Genomic DNA, 17,239 nt, shown 5'->3' with positions numbered 1-17,239 from the left:
TTATTACAGAAACAAGCCTCCTTATACATGCAGTTACTTCCTGATCATGCATCCAGGCTCCAAGCATGCGTTAGCTGATTGGATATTGTCCATGGTCACGTGCTGCCCAGGCACCCGAGTCTCACTGCTGATAGGTCTGTTGATTTACATCTTGTTGAGGTACTGTTATTGTAGAACTGCCTCACTCCCACAGCAGGTCCTGCTTTCAGCTTTCGAGGTGGCCTTGAAATTCCTTTGAGCCTGGATAGTTCAGAAATAAATCTCCATATAACAGAAACCCATCCACACAACAACCTCAAGAAAATCCCTCAAATCTCCCACACATTAAAACATCCTTTGCTCAGAGACAGTCTGGACATATGTATCTGCTGCTGTGAGTAACTATTTCTTCACTTCTTAAACTGTCTTTATCTTGACCCATGAGGTTTTCTTTCTTGCTTCTGCCCTTCCAGCTCCCTCCCCCATCCCACTGCTGGGGATTGAGCAAGTGATTGGGTGGGTGCTGCCAGATGGGGTCACCCCAACACGTGCACAGAGCAAACAGGTTGTGCTGGTGAGGACTCCAACATGTGCACAGAGCAAACAGGTTGTGCTGGTGAGGTCCCTGGGGTCTCAGTAGAGTCTTGAATCTGGGCAGAACAGCCCCAGGTTCCAGTGTAAGTTGGGGAATGAGCTGTTAGAGAGCAGCGTAGGGGAAAGGGACCTGGGGGTCCTGGGGACAACAAGGTGACCATGAGCCAGCACTGGGCCCTTGTGGCCAGGAAGCCAATGGTACCTGGGGTGGGTTAGAAGGGGGTAGTCAGTAGGTCAGAGAGGTTCTCCTGCCCCTCTGCTCTGCCCTTAAAAAAAGGGTTTAGTTCAGATACTATCAGGATATACTCGGGGAACTTAAATATATATGTATATATACATATATATATATATATGTATAAATTAAGCAACCACATCACCCTGAGAATGCCCCATCTCTTCTGATCTGGGAAGCTAAGCAGGATCGGGCCCGGTCAGTGCTTGGATGGGAGACCAGCTGGGAATAGTGGGTGCTGTGGGCTGAGCCAGCACTGGGGGGTGTGAGGTCACTGTCAGTGTAACCAACGAGCACGCAGCGGTGGCACTAGAGGGTGTGAGGTCACTGACAATATAACCAATGAGCACACAGCAGTTGCAGTAGGAGGAGCAGTGCTCACATCACCAGTGTCACCCCATGGCCATGGAGCTCGGTGCCGACCGTCCATGTGCTGTCACAGGGTCCCCAGGAGGTACAGGAGCTGCCCGACCCCGTGCCTGCGAGGCTGAAGGAGCAGCCCCTGCAGCCCTGGCTGCAGCTGTCGGGCTGGGGGTGTCTTAGGGGCACCGCAGGGATGAGCCCGGGCACGGCGCCAGGAGGAAACCACAGACTTCCTGCCTGGGCACCGCGGGGGGAGCACGGGGGCTGTGGTTTGTGCACCTGCAGGCTGCAGCTCTGATCCACCCGTGGGGAATAACGGCCCCTCGGTGACATGCTGACAGTCTGGGACACGTCTGAGCCTCTGGGCTGCACGTCTGCTGCCACGACAGGGACGTGTCGCAGCTCCAGCTCCTGTGAGGGACCTTCCGCGGGCTCTCCAGGGAGCGGTGGGTGAGCCAGCGCTCCTGGGATGGGGCTCTGCCCTGGGCTAAGGCCCTTTCCCAGCTGCTGCTCCCAACACAGCGGGCTCTGTCACAGGTGCTGTTTCCTTCCCTTCCTGACACAGCCCCGGTGCAGTCCCAGCCCCCTGGGTCTTATGGCACTGGGGTGACTGGACACTCTCACCTCGGGCTCTTGGATGTGCCTGTTGCAGCACATGCTCAGTGCTCCTGGTCCGCACTCAGAGCTCAAGGGGTGAACAAACTGCTTCCCCCACTACAGCCAGCCCTGTCCTGTGATGTTCTACCATTGCAGTGATGTGACACCTGAAGCAGAGCCGTCCCTCATATATGGTCATGAACGGTGCTGGAGAAGTTCATTGGAGGACTGGGCCGTCTCGGAGGGGAGATGGCTCCTGATAATGTCTAAAAAGGTGCTGCTGCTTCGATTGGTTCCTCCTGTAACTGGGGGACATCTGCAGAGATGTATTGCCCTCCTGTCATCATTGCTCCCCCGAGTCCCTGGAGCTGTGGCAGGGAGTGCGGCACAGAGGGATGTGCCATCAGGGCAGGAGGCTCAGGATGGGCACAGAGGGACCCCTGTCCCCTCAGACGCTGTGGCTGCTCCTCTGGGTACAGCTGTGCAGGGGTAAGTGCTGACTCCCTTGTCCTACTGCCCAGGGCCAGCGGGTACCAGTGTGGTCATGGGGATCTGTTTGGGAATGGGGTTTCTTTGCAGATGCTGCTGAGACAGGGGGCAGAAGGTGCTCAGTTCCACGGAGCCTGTGCCTTTCCCTGTGCCTGTCTGGGTGGGAGAGAGCACCTCCTTTTCCAGAGCTCCAGTGTTCTGTGCCTGGCTGGATTCACAGACCCCCTGTCCTGGGGTACCTTTTGGGACCCCTTGTCCCCAGCGCTCTGCCTCTGGACCAGCGGTGCCTCACTGGTGATGACAACACCCAGAGATCCCCAGGGCACTGCCAACCTCTGGGGTGCCCCAGAGGCTTGGTGCACTGCTCACTGCCCCTTGTTCCAGGGGAGCCCTGACCCCACGAGGGCAGTTTGTGCCCCCCAGAGAGAGAGAGGACAGGGACATCTGCAGTAGAGACATGGCCTTCCTGGGTGGCTGGCCCAGGGCTGATGCCAGGGGAGAGGAGGGAATGTGGGATCCTCTGGATCATCTCAGTGGGAACAGGGAAAGCCCTGGGGATGGGCTGGGTTTGGATGGTGCTGGGGCAGGTGGTTTACATGGGAAGCTGCAGCCCTAGGTACACGGGGCTGTTCAGGGAGTGCTGGGCTGGGGGCAGTGGGTGCCCAGTGCAGGGCAGGGCGGTGTGTGGGTGGGCATGGGTGGGGGACAGGTGGCCGTTGAGGTAGGAAGAGGTGCCTTGTGTGGTGGGATGGAGAATGACCCAGCAGGTCTGGACATGGGCACCCCCAGCCTTGTGCAGTTGTGGGGACAGAAGGGACCCTCACACTGCTCTGGGGACCTGCAGGGGAGGGGGCTCCCACCCTGGTACCCCTGACTCTGCCCAGGCAGGAGGTTCCCCCAGAGCTGCAGTGCTGGGGCTTGGTGCTCTCCTGACTCATCCTGTGTTGGTGTTTGAAGGTGCTGCAGAGGTGAGGCTGGTGGATGGCGGCAGGCGCTGTGCTGGGAGAGTGGAGGTGAAACACCAGGGACAGTGGGGGACCATGTGTGATGACTACTGGGGCATGAATGATGCAGCAGTGGTTTGTAAGCAGCTGGACTGTGGATTTGCTGTTGGAGCTCCTCAGTACAGACACTTTGGGCCAGGATCTGGCCCAATTTGGATGGATGATGTCAGCTGTAACGGCACGGAATCTGCCCTGTCTGACTGCGAACACAGCGAATGGGGTGATCATGACTGTGATCATGCTGAGGATGCTGGAGTGATGTGTTCAGGTAAGGGGTCAACCTGATCCCACCTTTAGGGTGGGATGAGGGAAGGCACTGGCCCTCTCAGGAAGCAACAAACATGATCTGAAGGAGTTCCCAATGTGGCCAACCAGTCTGCTGAGCTGGGACTGTCATTGCTGGTGTGACCAGTCCTTGGGAAAGCTGTGACAGCCTTGCGGGCACAGGAACGCATGCAAGCAGCACTGAGCAGCTGCCCAACCCCTCCTGCCTCACCACAGGTTTGTATGATTTGGTTTTTGGTGTTTTTTTCCAGGATTTGTCCGTCTGGTGGACGGGAAGAGCCGCTGCTCAGGACGTGTGCAGATCCGTGATGGGGACCAGTAGAAAAGCGTTTGTGATTCCCACTTTGGCCCCAAGGCTGCTGAGGTGGTCTGCAGGGAGCTACAGTGCGGCGTGGCCCTGCCTGAGTCTGCAGGAGGTCACTTTGGAGAAGGGGCTGGTCCCGTGTGGGATGGAGAGCTTCAGTGTGTGGGGAATGAGTCCCTCCTGTCCTCCTGCCCCACGGGGTCCTCCAGGGACCAGGCCTGCACCCAGATGAACAGCGCTGCTGTCAGCTGCACACGTGAGGACGCAGGGTGGGGTGTTGAACACTGGGGTGAAACCCAGTCTGAGGAGGGGACAGTTGGTGCAGTGGAAACAAGGGAACTGGGACATCTGTTCTCATGGACTGGCAGAGTCTTGACCTTCCTGGGGATCACAGACAAGGGCAGGGCTGGGCTAATGCCCCAAGACAAAGTGAACACTGGGCTGGTAGGACTCCCTGGGATCAACATCTTGCTCCACAGGGGGTGCACAAAGGCCTGAGATGATGAGCTGGGAAGTACTCAGGGCAGACTATGGTCCAGGAGAGCTGAGGGTCCTGGGAGAAGCAGCAGCGTCTGCGTGGGGATCCCTGGGGACAGGTCTCTTCCCAGGGTGCTGGCTGGAGAGAAGTGGGTGCTCTAGGTGAGTCTGGTCCAGGGTCAGGTTGAAGGGTCTGTTAGGGTAGAAGGAAAAGCTGAAAGCTCTGAGGTCACAAATGACCCAGCAGAGCTGGAGCTGGTCGCCCCAGCCTTACACAGCCCGTAGGGAAACAAGGGACCTCTGCACCACCCTGGGGACAGCGTGCAGGGGAGGGGTCTCCCACTCTGACACCCACAGTGCTGGGGCTTGACGCTGATCTGACTGGTCCTGTGTCAGTGTTTGAAGGTGCTGCGGAGGTGAGGCTGGCAGATGGCGGCAGTCGCTGTGCTGGAAGAGTGGAGGTGAAACACCAGGGACAGTGGGGAACCGTGTGTGGTCACTACTGGAGCATGAACGATGCAGCAGTGGTTTGTAAGCAGCTGGGCTGTGGATCTGCTGTTGGAGCTCCTCTGTACGGACACTTTGGGCCAGGATCTGGCCCCATTTGGATGGATGATGTCAGCTGTAATGGCACCGAATCTGCCCTGTCTGACTGCAAACATGCAGGATGGGGTGAACATAACTGCGGTCACAGTCTTGATGCTGGAGTGACATGTTCAGGTAACGGGTCAGTTTTTTCTCACCTTTAGGGGATGGGACTGGGGAAGGGACCTGGCTGTGCCATAAGGAGCAACACACATGCTGGATCTGGCCAAATTAATCAATCATGCTGCTGAGCTGGAACTGTCATTGCTGGTGTAACTGGTCCCTGGGGAGAGCTGTGACATCCCTGTGGGGACAGCACCCCATGCAGGCAGCAATGACCAGCTGCCCAACCCCTCCTCCCTGCCCACAGCTCCCCACAATGACCCATGAAACGGGGTCTATACCAGCACTGACTGACTCATCTGTGCTGCTGTCACCCTCTGAGGCAGCGAGAGGCCAGGGGGACATACAACTCTCCTGTTCCCTGCCTGGCCATTGGCCTGGGACCTGTGCACCCCTGGGCAGAGCACCGTGTCCCTGGATGAGAACATCCCCCTCAAGCAGGCCTTGGAGGGCTCTGGAAAGCACCAGCCATGGTAACAGCTCCTGCATTTCTGTGCTCTGGGACATCTCCCACCTAAAAGGAACCTCCCAACACTGCAGGAACAGCCTGGGATCAGAGTGAGCCTCTGGTTGCACACAGGTGATGATGGTCCTGCCTGGTTCAAGCTCTGCAGGGGCTGAGCAGCTGCAGCTTTGTCACCATCTGGGCCAGTTCTCCTGGACCCCAACTGCTCACACGGCTGCAGTGCTGGGGGAGCATGCTGGGCAGCACAGAGGACCTTGTGTGGGAGCCCTTTGTCTGAGCAGCACCTGTGGCTGTGAGTGTGTGGCAGACACACACCTCAAGTGCTCTGGTGCTGTAGAGAAGGGGAGGAGGAGCCTTGGATGTATTTGTGGCACGAAGACTCACCCAATAGCTTCCCCTGGGATTTACAATGTGCAGTTTGTCCAGGGAGTCCTTGGAGCTGATGTGGGACATGGACAAGTAACTGCCAGAGGGCTCTGGGAAAGCCCAAGTTGTTTTTATTGTTTTGTTTTGTTTTGGTTTTTTGTTTTTTGTTTGTTTGTTTGTTTTCCAGGATTTGTCCGTCTGGTGGACGGGAAGAGCCACTGCTCAGGACGTGTGCAGATCCATGATGGGGACCAGTGGAAAAGTGTTTGTGATTCCCACTTTGGCCCCAAGGCTGCTGAGGTGGTCTGCAGGGAGCTACAGTGCGGCGTGGCCCTGCCTGTGTCTGCAGGAGGTCACTTTGGAGAAGGGGCTGGTCCCGTGTGGGATGAAGAGCTGCAGTGTGTGGGGAATGAGTCCCTCCTGTCCTCCTGCCCCACGGGGTCCTCCAGGGACCAGGCCTGCACCCAGATGAACAGCGCTGCTGTCAGCTGCACACGTGAGGACTCGGGGTGGGGTGTTGAACACTGGGGTGGCCCCAGCCTGAGGAGGGGACAGTTTGGGATTGTGGAGACAAAGGAACTGGGGCATCTGTTCCCACAGCTGAAAGAGATGTGACCCTCCTGGGGATCACAGACAAGGGCAGGGCTGGGCTGATGCCCCAGGACAAAGGGAACAATGGGCTGGTAGGCCTCTCTGGGATCAACCTGTTGCTTCACAGGGCATACACAAAGGCCTGAGATGATGAGGTGGCAAGTACTCAGGGCAGACTGTGGTCCAGGGGAGCTGGGGGTCCTGGGAGAAACAGCAGCCTGTGCTTGGGGATCCCTGGGGACAGGTCTCTTCCCAGGGTGCTGGCTGGGGAGGAGTTGGTGCTCTAGGTGGGTCTGGGCCAGGGGCAGGTTGAAAGGGGGTCTGCAAGAGTAGAAGGAAGTGCTGAAATCTCTGGGGTTACAAATGACCCAGCAGGGCTGGAGCTGCTCGTCCCAGGCTTGCACGGTCCTTGGGGATAGAAGGGACCTCTGCACCATACTGGGGACAGCCTGGAAGGGAGGAGGATCCCACCCTGACACCCACAGTGCTGGGGCTTGATGCTGATCTGACTGGTCCTGTGTCAGTGTTTGAAGGTGCTGCGGAGGTGAGGCTGGCAGATGGCGGCAGGCACTGTGCTGGGAGAGTGGAGGTGAAACACCAGGGACAGTGGGGGACAGTGTGTGGTGACTACTGGGACATGAACGATGCTGCAGTGGTTTGTAAGCAGCTGGACTGTGGGTCTGCTGTTGGAGCTCCACAGTACGGACACTTTGGGCCAGGATCTGGCCCCATTTGGATGGATGATGTTGGCTGTGATGGCACCGAATCTGCCCTGTCTGACTGCAAACATGCAGGATGGGGTGAACATGACTGTGATCACAGTCTTGACACTGGAGTGACGTGTTCAGGTAAGGGATCAGCCTGTTCCCACCTTTGGGGCTGGGATGGGGGAAGGCCCTGGCTGTGTTCTCGGGGAACAACAAACATGAGCTGGATCTGGGCCCAGTGATGCTGGTCGACCTGCCAATCTGGGACGGTCATTGCTGGCGTAACTGGTCCTTGGGGAAAGCCCAGAGGGAGCCGACCCCAGGGTGAACTGCCCCTGCCTCAGTGTGTCCTGACCCTGCCTCAGTGTCTCAGTCCCACCTCACCTGGTGCCTTGGGCTCCAGGAAAATCCTCCATCCTGCCGTAGGGTGTCCTCTGGTCTGTACTGGTCCCCACCCATTCTGCCAGTTCCCAGCAAACAAGGCTGAGGATCCCTGTGCTGGAAACACGACAGGGCAACTTGTTCGGCACCCACACCTTGGAGGAAGAGCATGAGATGGCTGGTCATGCTGGGTTGTTCCCCCTCAGAGACATGGGAGACGTATGGCAGCCACATACCTCGAGTGCTCTGATGGTGTAGAGAAGGGCCGGAGGGGTCCTGGATGTGTTTGTGTCATCATCACGACCCCAACAGCTTCCCCTAGGATGTGCAATGGCAGTTTGGCCATGGCTTGCTTGGGGGTGATGTGGGATGTGGACATGTAACTGCCAGAGAGTTCTGGGGAGCTCCCAGGTGTGGCGTTGGATTTGTATGTTTGGTTACTTTTTTGTTTTTTTGTTTGGTTAGGTTTTATTGTGGTTTTGTTTGTTTTCTTGTTTTCTTTTGCTTTGCTTTCCCCGCCTCCTCCAGGATTTGTCCGTCTGGTGGACGGGAAGAGCCACTGCTCAGGACGTGTGGAGATCCATGACGGGGACCAGTGGAAAAGTGTTTGTGATTCCCACTTTGGCCCCCAGGCTGCTGAGGTGGTCTGCAGGGAGCTGCAGTGCGGCGTGGCCCTGCCTGTGTCTGCAGGAGGTCACTTTGGAGAAGGGGCTGGTCCCGTGTGGGATGGAGAGCTGCAGTGTGTGGGGAATGAGTCCCTCCTGTCCTCCTGCCCCACGGGGTCCTCCAGGGACCAGGCCTGCACCCAGATGAACAGCGCTGCTGTCAGCTGCACACGTGAGGACTCGGGGTGGGGTGTTGAACACTGGGGCTCTGTGGGGGGTTGGGAACAGAGCAAGGACCAGGCTGGGTGAGTGTAGGACAGAAGGGGTAATGGGACTGTCTGCAGCATGAAAACCATGCAGAAGAAGAAAGGCCTTTGTCCCTCTGGCCTTTCCACCAGCTACGGAGGGTACAAAAGCACCAACCCACCCTTTCTGAACGCCTTCTTTGTCTCTGCCTACTCTGCCGGGGGCTGTCCTGAGGAGCCCCGTACTACTGAGGCCCCAGAGGAAGGCAGCACAATGGAGGAGTTTGCCTGGGTTGATGAGGACTGGGTTAGGGAGCAGTTAGGCCATCTGGACATCCATAATCCATGGGTCCGGATGGGATGCACCCGTGGGTGCTGAGGGAGCTGGCTGAGGTCATTGCTGGGCTGCTCTCCATCATCTTTGCCAAGTCTTGGGAAACGGGAGAGTTGCCTGAGGACTGGAGGAAAGCAAATGTCACTCCAGTCTTCAAAAAGGGCAAGAAGGAGGATCCACGTAACTATAGACCGGTCAGCCTCACCTCCATCCCTGGGAAACTGATGGAACAACTTCTCCTTGGTGCCATCTCAAGGCATATCAGGGATAAGAGGGTCATTAGGGACAGTCAACACGGCTTCACCAAAGGGAAGTTGTGCTTGACCAACCTCATCGACTTTTATGAGGACATAATGAGGTGGATGGGTGATGGCAGAGCAGTGGACGTGATCTATCTTGACTTCAGTAAAGCATTTGACACCATCTCCCACAGCATCCTCACAGCTGAACTGAGTGAGTGCAGTCTGCAGTAAGGGTTCCAGAGCCTGGCCCAGGCTGCTCAGGGAGGTTGTGGAGTCTCCTTCTCTGCAGACATTCAAACTCACCTGGACACCTTCCTGTGTAACCTCATCTGGGTGTTCCTGTTCCATGGGGGGACTGCACTGGATGAGCTTTGAGGTCCCTTCCAATCCCTAACGTGTGATTCTGTGATTCTCTCCTCCTCTGTCCCCAGAGTACACAGGGTTCAGGCTGGTGAATGGCAGCACAGCGTGTGCGGGGGGGGGTGGAGGTCCAGATGCTGGGGAGCTGGGGAACTCTCTGTGCCTCCCACTGGGATCTCTTGGATGCCCATGTTCTGTGTCATCAACTCAACTGTGGGTTTGCTGAGTCCATTCCTGGAGGAGAGCATTTTGGGAGAGAGACTGGCCCTGTCTGGAGAGACTCATTCCACTGTGACGGGACTGAAGCCCACCTGGGACAGTGCCCAGTGGTCACCCTGGGGGCCCCCCCGTGCTCCCACGGGAACAACGCTGCTGTCATTTGCTCAGGTGAGTGCTGGGAAAATAGTGCATTAGCTCCGTTTCCCTTTGTGTGAGACATGGCCACCCAAAGCAGGGGTCCCATGGCAGCACCAGGCTAAATTTCTCCCTGGAGGATCCCTGGGGGGCTTTCCTTGCTCAGACTGATCGCTCTGCTCTGGGAGAGCTGAGGTCTGAACAGAGACAGACACCTGTCCCCAGGGCAGCGCCTTAGACCCTGGTACCACTGCCCGGCCCGGGTTCCATATGATGAGCCCAGAACAGGCTGGTGGGGCTCTGCTCCATCCTGCAGCTGCAGACAAACACATCCCATCCCCACAGAGAGCCCTGCAGAGCCTCATCCCATCACCCAGCAGAAGCAGACCCGGGTGTGAGCTGCAGACAGGGCCTGGGCTTTGCCCTCGCTTCTTGTCAGCACAGGGCTCACTCTCGCCCTGTTTGGTCAGACAACCCCCCCTTGCCCTCTTCCCTGGAGGCTGCCGTGCTGCCCGGTGCCGCTGATGGCTGTGGCTCCTCTACTGTCCCCAGGCCCAGCCGACCCTACGTCCCTGCGACTGGTCGGCGGCGGGAGCCGGTGCGACGGGCGAGTGGAGATCTTTCAGCACAGGATGTGGGGCAGAGTCCTGGACGACCAGTGGGACGTGCGGGAGGCCAGCGTGGTGTGCCGGCAGCTGCGGTGTGGAGAGGCAGAAAAAGCCTACAACCCCCCGAAGCCTGAGCGAGGGACGGGCCCCATGGGGCTGCGAGGGGTCCGGTGCGCAGGGCACGAGGCCAGCCTGACCCGCTGCAACAGCTCCCTGCCCAGGAGTGCCCTGTTGGGAGGGGTTGTGGAGGACATGGGAGTCATTTGCTGGGGTGAGCGGCGCTGAACGGGTCCCCAGATGATGGGGTGGGGGGGCGGCCACCCCCTGACAACACCTGGGGTTCCTCCCCACTGCGGGTCCGGCTGGTGAACGGACCCGGGCGCTGCGCAGGGAGAGTGGAGATCTACTACCAGGGCAGCTGGGGGACCGTCTGTGACGATGGCTGGGACCTGTCTGATGCCGCCGTCGTTTGCCACCAGCTGGGCTGTGGAGGGGCGGTGGAGGCGGCTGGCTCCGCTCGCTTCGGGGAAGGCTCCGGGCAGATCTGGCTGGACGGTGTGAACTGCTCTGGGGCCGAAGCTGCTCTCTGGGACTGCGCTGCCGGGCCCTGGGGGCAGCACGACTGTGGGCACAAAGAGGATGCGGGTGTTATCTGCTCAGGTGTGTGCCGGGAGCTGTGCCGGGATGCTTCCCCGGAGGCCGGGATGCAGGGCTGTCCCTGGCTGAGCCCCTGCCTGAGCCTGGCCTAGGGACACCCATGCACGGGTGCCCTCAGTTCGCCGGGGTCCCTGGGGAGCTCAGCTGTCCCCCAGGGTGAGCGGGGAGAGCAGGGGCTGTGTCCATCAGGGACTTCTCTCTGCCTTGGGTGCAAGGGGGACTTGCTGGCCCTGCCCTACCTGGCTGGGGGCCTGGGGAGCGCAGGGGTGTCCTGGCTCCCACAGCCCCACACCAGCCTGTTCTCTTGCTGCCTTTCCTCCCAGACTTCATGGACCTGAGGCTGGGGAACAGTGATGGCTGCTCTGGGCACCTCCAGGTTTTCTACAACGGGACGTGGGGGAGCGTTTGCTCCAGCTCGATGACTCCTGACACGGTGTCACTGGTGTGCAAGGAGCTGGGCTGTGGGGACGGAGGATCCCTGGAAACAGGCCTGCCCTATGGCAGGGTGTCTGGCCCTGCCTGGCTGGATTACATGCAATGTGAGAAGGGAACCAGCTCCTTCTGGCAGTGTCCATCCGCCCCCTGGGACCCACAGTCTTGCGATGACCTGCGAGATGAGACCCACATCACCTGCAATGGTAACTCTGAGCCACTCGGGCACTGGTGTCACCCCAGCTTCTGCTCCCCTCTGGGCACGGCCAAATGCAGAGAAAGAGCTTGGAGGGGTTTTCATTGCCATGTCAGACTCTTCTGCTGCTGGTGGTACAGATGTGACCACAGTTCTCAGTGTCCCACATGTCTGGGAGCCGTTGCCACCCGGCAGTGCCTCGGGGAGGCAGCGACATCTGCAAGTGGGGTCTCAGCAGAGACCAGAGAGGATTCAGAGGAGCCTCCCCTCCATGGCCACCCTCCTGCTGCTCTGCAACCAAGATGGCACACAAGGGCACAAGCAGAGCTCAGCCCCGTTCTCTTCTGCACAATCCCCCGAGCAAGTCCCTTCACCACAGTGTTTCCTTCTTCAGGGGACGCCCAGAAATGCCCCCAGAGCCTTTGGCCCTGTGCCCCAACTCCAGCAGCTGCACAGGTAGGGAGCTGCTCCTCCGCGTGCTCCTCTTGCCTGGCTCCTCTGCTGTCTGAGTGCCGTGGGAGCTCTTTGCCTTCTCCAGACAGGGAGAAGATCCGTGCCGTGGGAGGTGAGGACGGGTGCTCAGGCAGAGTGGAGCTCTGGCATCGCGGCTCCTGGGGGACAGTGTGCGATGACTCCTGGGACATGCAGGACGCCCAGGTGGCGTGCAGGCAGCTGGGCTGTGGCCCCGCGGTGTCTGCCCTGCATGAGGCTGCTTTTGGGGTGGGCCAAGGCCCCATCTGGCTGGAGCGGGTGGAGTGCCGGGGAACGGAGTTGTCTCTGCAGGACTGCTGGGCCCAGCCTAGGGACGGACGTGCTTGCCGGCATAAGGAAGACGCTGCCGTGCGCTGCTTGGGTGAGCGGGGGGCTGGGACCCCTTGCTCAGGTATCAGCAGGGAGCTGGGGAAGGCCTTTCACCCGCTTGGTCCTGGCATGGCCCCTGAACTCCCGAGAGCAGGAACGTTCCTGTGGGATGCAGCAGCCTGGTGCCAAGCAGGGAGCAGCCTCAGTGGAACTGTGTCCTTGGGTCAATGCCCATGGAGCCCTGCAGCTCCAGGACCATCCATCCCCTGGGCTACCTGTGCCACCCTGCCCGCCGCCCAGGGCAGAGGCCCCCAGCCCTGTCCTGGGTTCCTTTCTAGCACTACGGGAGGGGCAATTGGGGTGGGATGTGTCAGGGACCCTACAGACACACGCTGTGTGTTACAGGGGAGGCTCCCTGGTACATGCACTCCCACCCTCTCAGCCCAGCTCTCCTTTTCCTCCCCTGCAGCTGCACCCAGGACAGCAGCATCCCCACCCCGAGCAGGTAACTCATCCTCCCCAGGGCTGGGTATCCCAGGGCCAGGCTCTGACCCACAGTTGGGTGGAAGGGGCTTCTTGCTGGAGCGTGAAACTCCCAGGAGGTGGCACTGGGGTGATTATGTGGGGGTTGAGGAGGGGGTGAAATTCAGTCAGCAGGGTGGAAGCTTCTCCATCATTCCCCCTGGGGTCCTCCCCTCTCTGCTGCCTTGTGTGATGGGGGTCAGGGCTGGTGCTGCCTCCATCTCTCCCAGGGCTGGTGCTGTTCTTCCATGTTCTTGCCCGTGTAGATCCCACCCGGGGCCGTCCGACTGTCAGCGGGAGAACCTCAGTGCCCGTCATCATCTGCATCATCCTGGGGGCCCTTCTCTGCCTGCTCCTGGCCCTGCTGGCCTGGCAAGCGTTCAGTGCCAGGGCTGGGTGCAGAGGTGGGTCCTTCCACAGAGCTCCCAGTGATGCCTCCTGGAAGGGCTGGGGGTGCTGTGGGGGGTCAGTAAGGGGTACAATCAGAGCTGAGGGGAGGAGACTGTGTGCTGCCACCTGTCCCACACACCCCTTTGACTGTCTGGCCATAGGGCACCAGCAGGAAGGGGTGGAGAGAGCCCAGAGATGATTGGAGCAAGAGATGGAGCAAGGGGAGACAGGGCAGAGCAGGACCAGGGGAGATGTTATCCTGTAGGAGACGTTATCCTGGGGGAGATGTTATCCCGTAGATGTTATCCTGGGGGAAATGTTATCCTGGAGGAGATGGTCAAGGCTGGCAGTGCTCTGGGTAGTGCTGGAGGGCACTCTGGGGCAAGGAGAAGACGAGAGGAACATAGGGCAGCAGGGCCCATCTCCATGGATTCATGCCCCAGGCTGACCCTCTGCCCAGCCCTGCGTGCCCTTGGTAGGGCAGGGGCCCTGCTATGGACTTGTGGGGCAGACAGGGGTTGGCTCCAGGTGGAGGGGAAGCACGGGAGCTGCTCTGGGGTCAGACAAGGGGGATGACCCAGGGGCCAGAGGGGCTTGAGCGCTGTCTCCAAGTGGCTGATGTGAGGGTGATGCTGCCCTAGATCATCTCCACAGTGATGTGGCCCTCGCTGGGAATGTGGCAGCTGTTCCTGGACAGCACAGTGGGGCTGTGCTGTTGGAGCAGTCCTGGGCTGGGCCAAGGAACAGGTTTGGGGAGGAGAGTGGGGTCCCATTGCCCCTCTGCCTGTCCCCATGCCAGCTCTGCCTCTGTTCCCAGGCTCCAGGACAGCCCAGGAGCTCTTCCCCGAGGCCGTGTACGAGGAGATCGGTCACAGCCCAGCGTGGGAGAAGCAGGCGAGGTTTGGTCACTTAGGTGGGTGTGGGCACATCTGCAGGACCCTTTCTCCCCACCCCACCCCAGGGCTGATGCCCTGAAGCCCCCAGCTCGTGGTCCCTGCAGTGCTGGGGCTGTGTGGTCTGTGGGGAGAGCACCCCAGCCCTGGACCCGGGAGAGGAGCTGCCTCCCAACCAGCTTTGCCCGTCGCAGCTGGACAGCCCCTCTCTTCCTGCCCTTACAGCCACTTGACGAGTGAGGGAAGAGCTGTCCTGGGGCAGCTCTGGGAGCACCTTTGAGACAGGGCTTGTCCCAGGGGAGCAGGGTGAATTCCCAGCCCTCCTCCCCATGAAGCCCCAGCTCTGTGGGTCCCCCTTCCCCAGCAGCACTGGCCACAAACCAGGTCAGTGGTCTCATCCCATAACACCCACTGCGCATCTCTCCAGGCTCCTCTTCGGAGCAGTCCCTGACCCAGCTGCAGCCCTACCCTGGGCACCGAGAGGAGGAGGATGGTCTGGGATCAGCACCAGGTAATGAAGCAGGAAGGGGCTGATCTGCCTGCAGACAAGTGAAGGACAGAGGTGTCACTGGGTGTCACCGTCAGAGATGAGGAGGACCTGAGGGTCTCCTGTGCTGCTGCCAACACCAGTGCCTCCCATCCTCTGCTCTGCACGATGGATCTTCTCGTTGTCACCAGCTCCCCTCTCTTTTCAGATGTTTCTGTTCTGCCTGAGGGTGACCCAGTGGATGGCTATGATGATGCCAGGGAGGTTTCTCTCCCTGGGGAGGGCGATGCCCCTGGACAGGGAGCTTGGGAAATGCCCAGGGTGCCAGAGGAGGAAGCAGAACCCAGCGATGCACCCAGAGGTGAGAGGGAAACTCAGCGCTGCTGGTTCCTGGGGTGCCACCCCCACTGCCACCCCCACTGCCACCCTGGTTGCTGCTGCACTGAGACCTAAACCTCCTGGGAAGGGGGCACCTGCCCCAGGAGTTTCCCATGGAGGGACTGAAGGGTGGGAGAAGCAGCTGAGTGTGGTGAGGAGCAGGGGGGAACGTGATGCACAGGCCCCATGGGGTGAGCTGCAATGTCCCGCATTGCTCCTTGCAGGGGGCAGCCTGTGCTCCCAGAGAAGTGCTGGGGTCCCTGGAGCTGAAGGAGGCACCACGTCCCTGTCCCCGGGGAGCATGGGCTACGATGACGCTGAAGAGATGTCTCTGGCACATCTGTGACACACAAAGGCTGTGACAGAGCTGGGTGCACAGCAACCCCTGAGCCCCCAGCCAGGAGAGCCCATCCCTGCTGTCATTGAAGCTGGGAGAGCTGTGAGCATCAGGAACCGCCTCCCTTTGCCCATGGGCAGCACCAACAGTCCAGAGTTTCCTCCAGTTGTTTTCCATTTTTACATTGTACATCATATTTGTGCTTATTAAAAGTCTCAGGGGGTTTGGCCCGGAGCTGGTTTGTGTCTGCCCAGGTGCCAGGAAATCTTCCCGAGTGTTAACAGGGGCAGCAGAGAACAAAGACATGGCGGTGCGGAAGGGGTTTGTCTCAGGGACAACAGGCTTGGGGTCAGGTTGTGGTGCTGCCAGCGCCCGTGGTCCCTGTGGAATAATCCTGCTGACAGAGACGCTTCCCTCCTGCTTTGCCACAGGCAGTTTCTAGTCAAAATGACTCTCTAACAGATCCCATGATGCTCCCCAGTGCCCATTTCTTCATCCCGAGATCTCCCAACTGCCTGGGTCACGCTGGTCCCACAGTGCAGAGCCCATGACAGAGCTGCCAATCAGGGTCAGCCCTGGGCTGTGACCCCGCAGAAGTGAACCCCAAGGTGGTTTCAGCATTGTTTCCCAGGGTATGCTCTGAACTAGACTTCAGAATAGGCAAAAATCCGCCCTTCGGAAGTCCAGTGTAGAGGTTTTATTAACGGCTCTCCTTGCATCTCTGAGTATTGAAAATTCTATTATTTCATGGTCGCTATGCCCAGGTGGCCTCCAACCACTACATCACCCACCAACCCTTCTCTGATTGTGAACAGTAGGTCTAGCGGGGCCTTACTCCTGGTCGGCTCATTTACCAGCTAATGAGGGAAATTGTCCTCTATACACTCTAGGAAATTCCTAGGTTGCCTCTTCTGTGCCATATTGAGCTCCCAGCAGATATCCAGCAGGTTAAAGTCACCCATAAGAACAAGGACTGTTGATTTTTAGACAGCTGCTTGTAGAATAATTCACCTCCTCCATCATCCTGGTTGGGCAGTCTAGAACAGACACTCACAAGGATGTCGGCCTTGTTGGACTTCCCCCTCATTCTGGTCCACAGACACTCAACCTTGTCACTGCTGACCTCAAGTTTAACAGAGTCAAGAGACTCTCTAACATATAAAGCCACCCCTCCACCTCTCCTACCCTGCCTGTGTCTTCTGAAGAGCTTGGTGGCCACACATAGCAGCCCTGCAGTCGTATGAGTCATCCCACCATGTTTCTGTGATGGAACTATGTCACAGCTTTCCTGCTGCACGATGGCTTCCAGCTCCTCTTGCTTGTTGCCCATACTGCGTGCATTAGTGTACATGCACTTCAAGTAGGCTGCTGATTTCACTCTTAATTCAGGCTTTCCATCCTTAGGCTGATCTTTGGAGAGCCCAGTTTCAATCCCTTCCCCCTTCAAACCCAGTTTAAAGCCCTCCTGATCAGCCCCGACAACTTCTGGGCTATAGTCCTCTTGTTCTTCCTAGAAGGATGAAGCCCATCTCATATGAGGAGACCAAATACCATGGAGTTTGCCCCATGGTCAAAAAACCCAAAATGTTGATGGTGACACCAATCCTTTGGCCACCTGTTAATGAGATGGGCTTTTCTACTCCTCTCATTATTTATCTCCTCATCTATCCCAGACAGCACAGGAACTGAGGCAAATATCGCCTGTGCTCCTGTTCCATGAACTGACCGACCCAGTGCTTTAAAGTCTTTTTTAATTATCTTGGCACTTCTTCTATTAATGTCCTCGCTGCCAGCTTGGACTGCTAACAGGGTATAATAGTCTGAGGGCTGAATTAGTTCCGCAAGTCTTCTATTA

At 58.5% G+C, this 17,239-nt stretch overlaps 1 pseudogene; it reads left to right on the top strand.

The window, feature by feature from the left end:
• Positions 1 to 2,711: 2,711 nt before the first annotated feature.
• On the top strand, positions 2,712 to 16,906 carry LOC139826793 (scavenger receptor cysteine-rich type 1 protein M130-like; annotated as a pseudogene).
• Positions 16,907 to 17,239: the final 333 nt, after the last annotated feature.

This window comes from Patagioenas fasciata, unplaced genomic scaffold, assembly GCF_037038585.1.
Source record: "Patagioenas fasciata isolate bPatFas1 unplaced genomic scaffold, bPatFas1.hap1 Unplaced_2, whole genome shotgun sequence".
Taxonomy (NCBI): Eukaryota; Metazoa; Chordata; class Aves; order Columbiformes; family Columbidae; genus Patagioenas; species Patagioenas fasciata.
The sequence above is the reverse complement of the archived record's forward strand: the minus strand, read 5'-3'. Positions and strand labels throughout refer to the sequence as shown.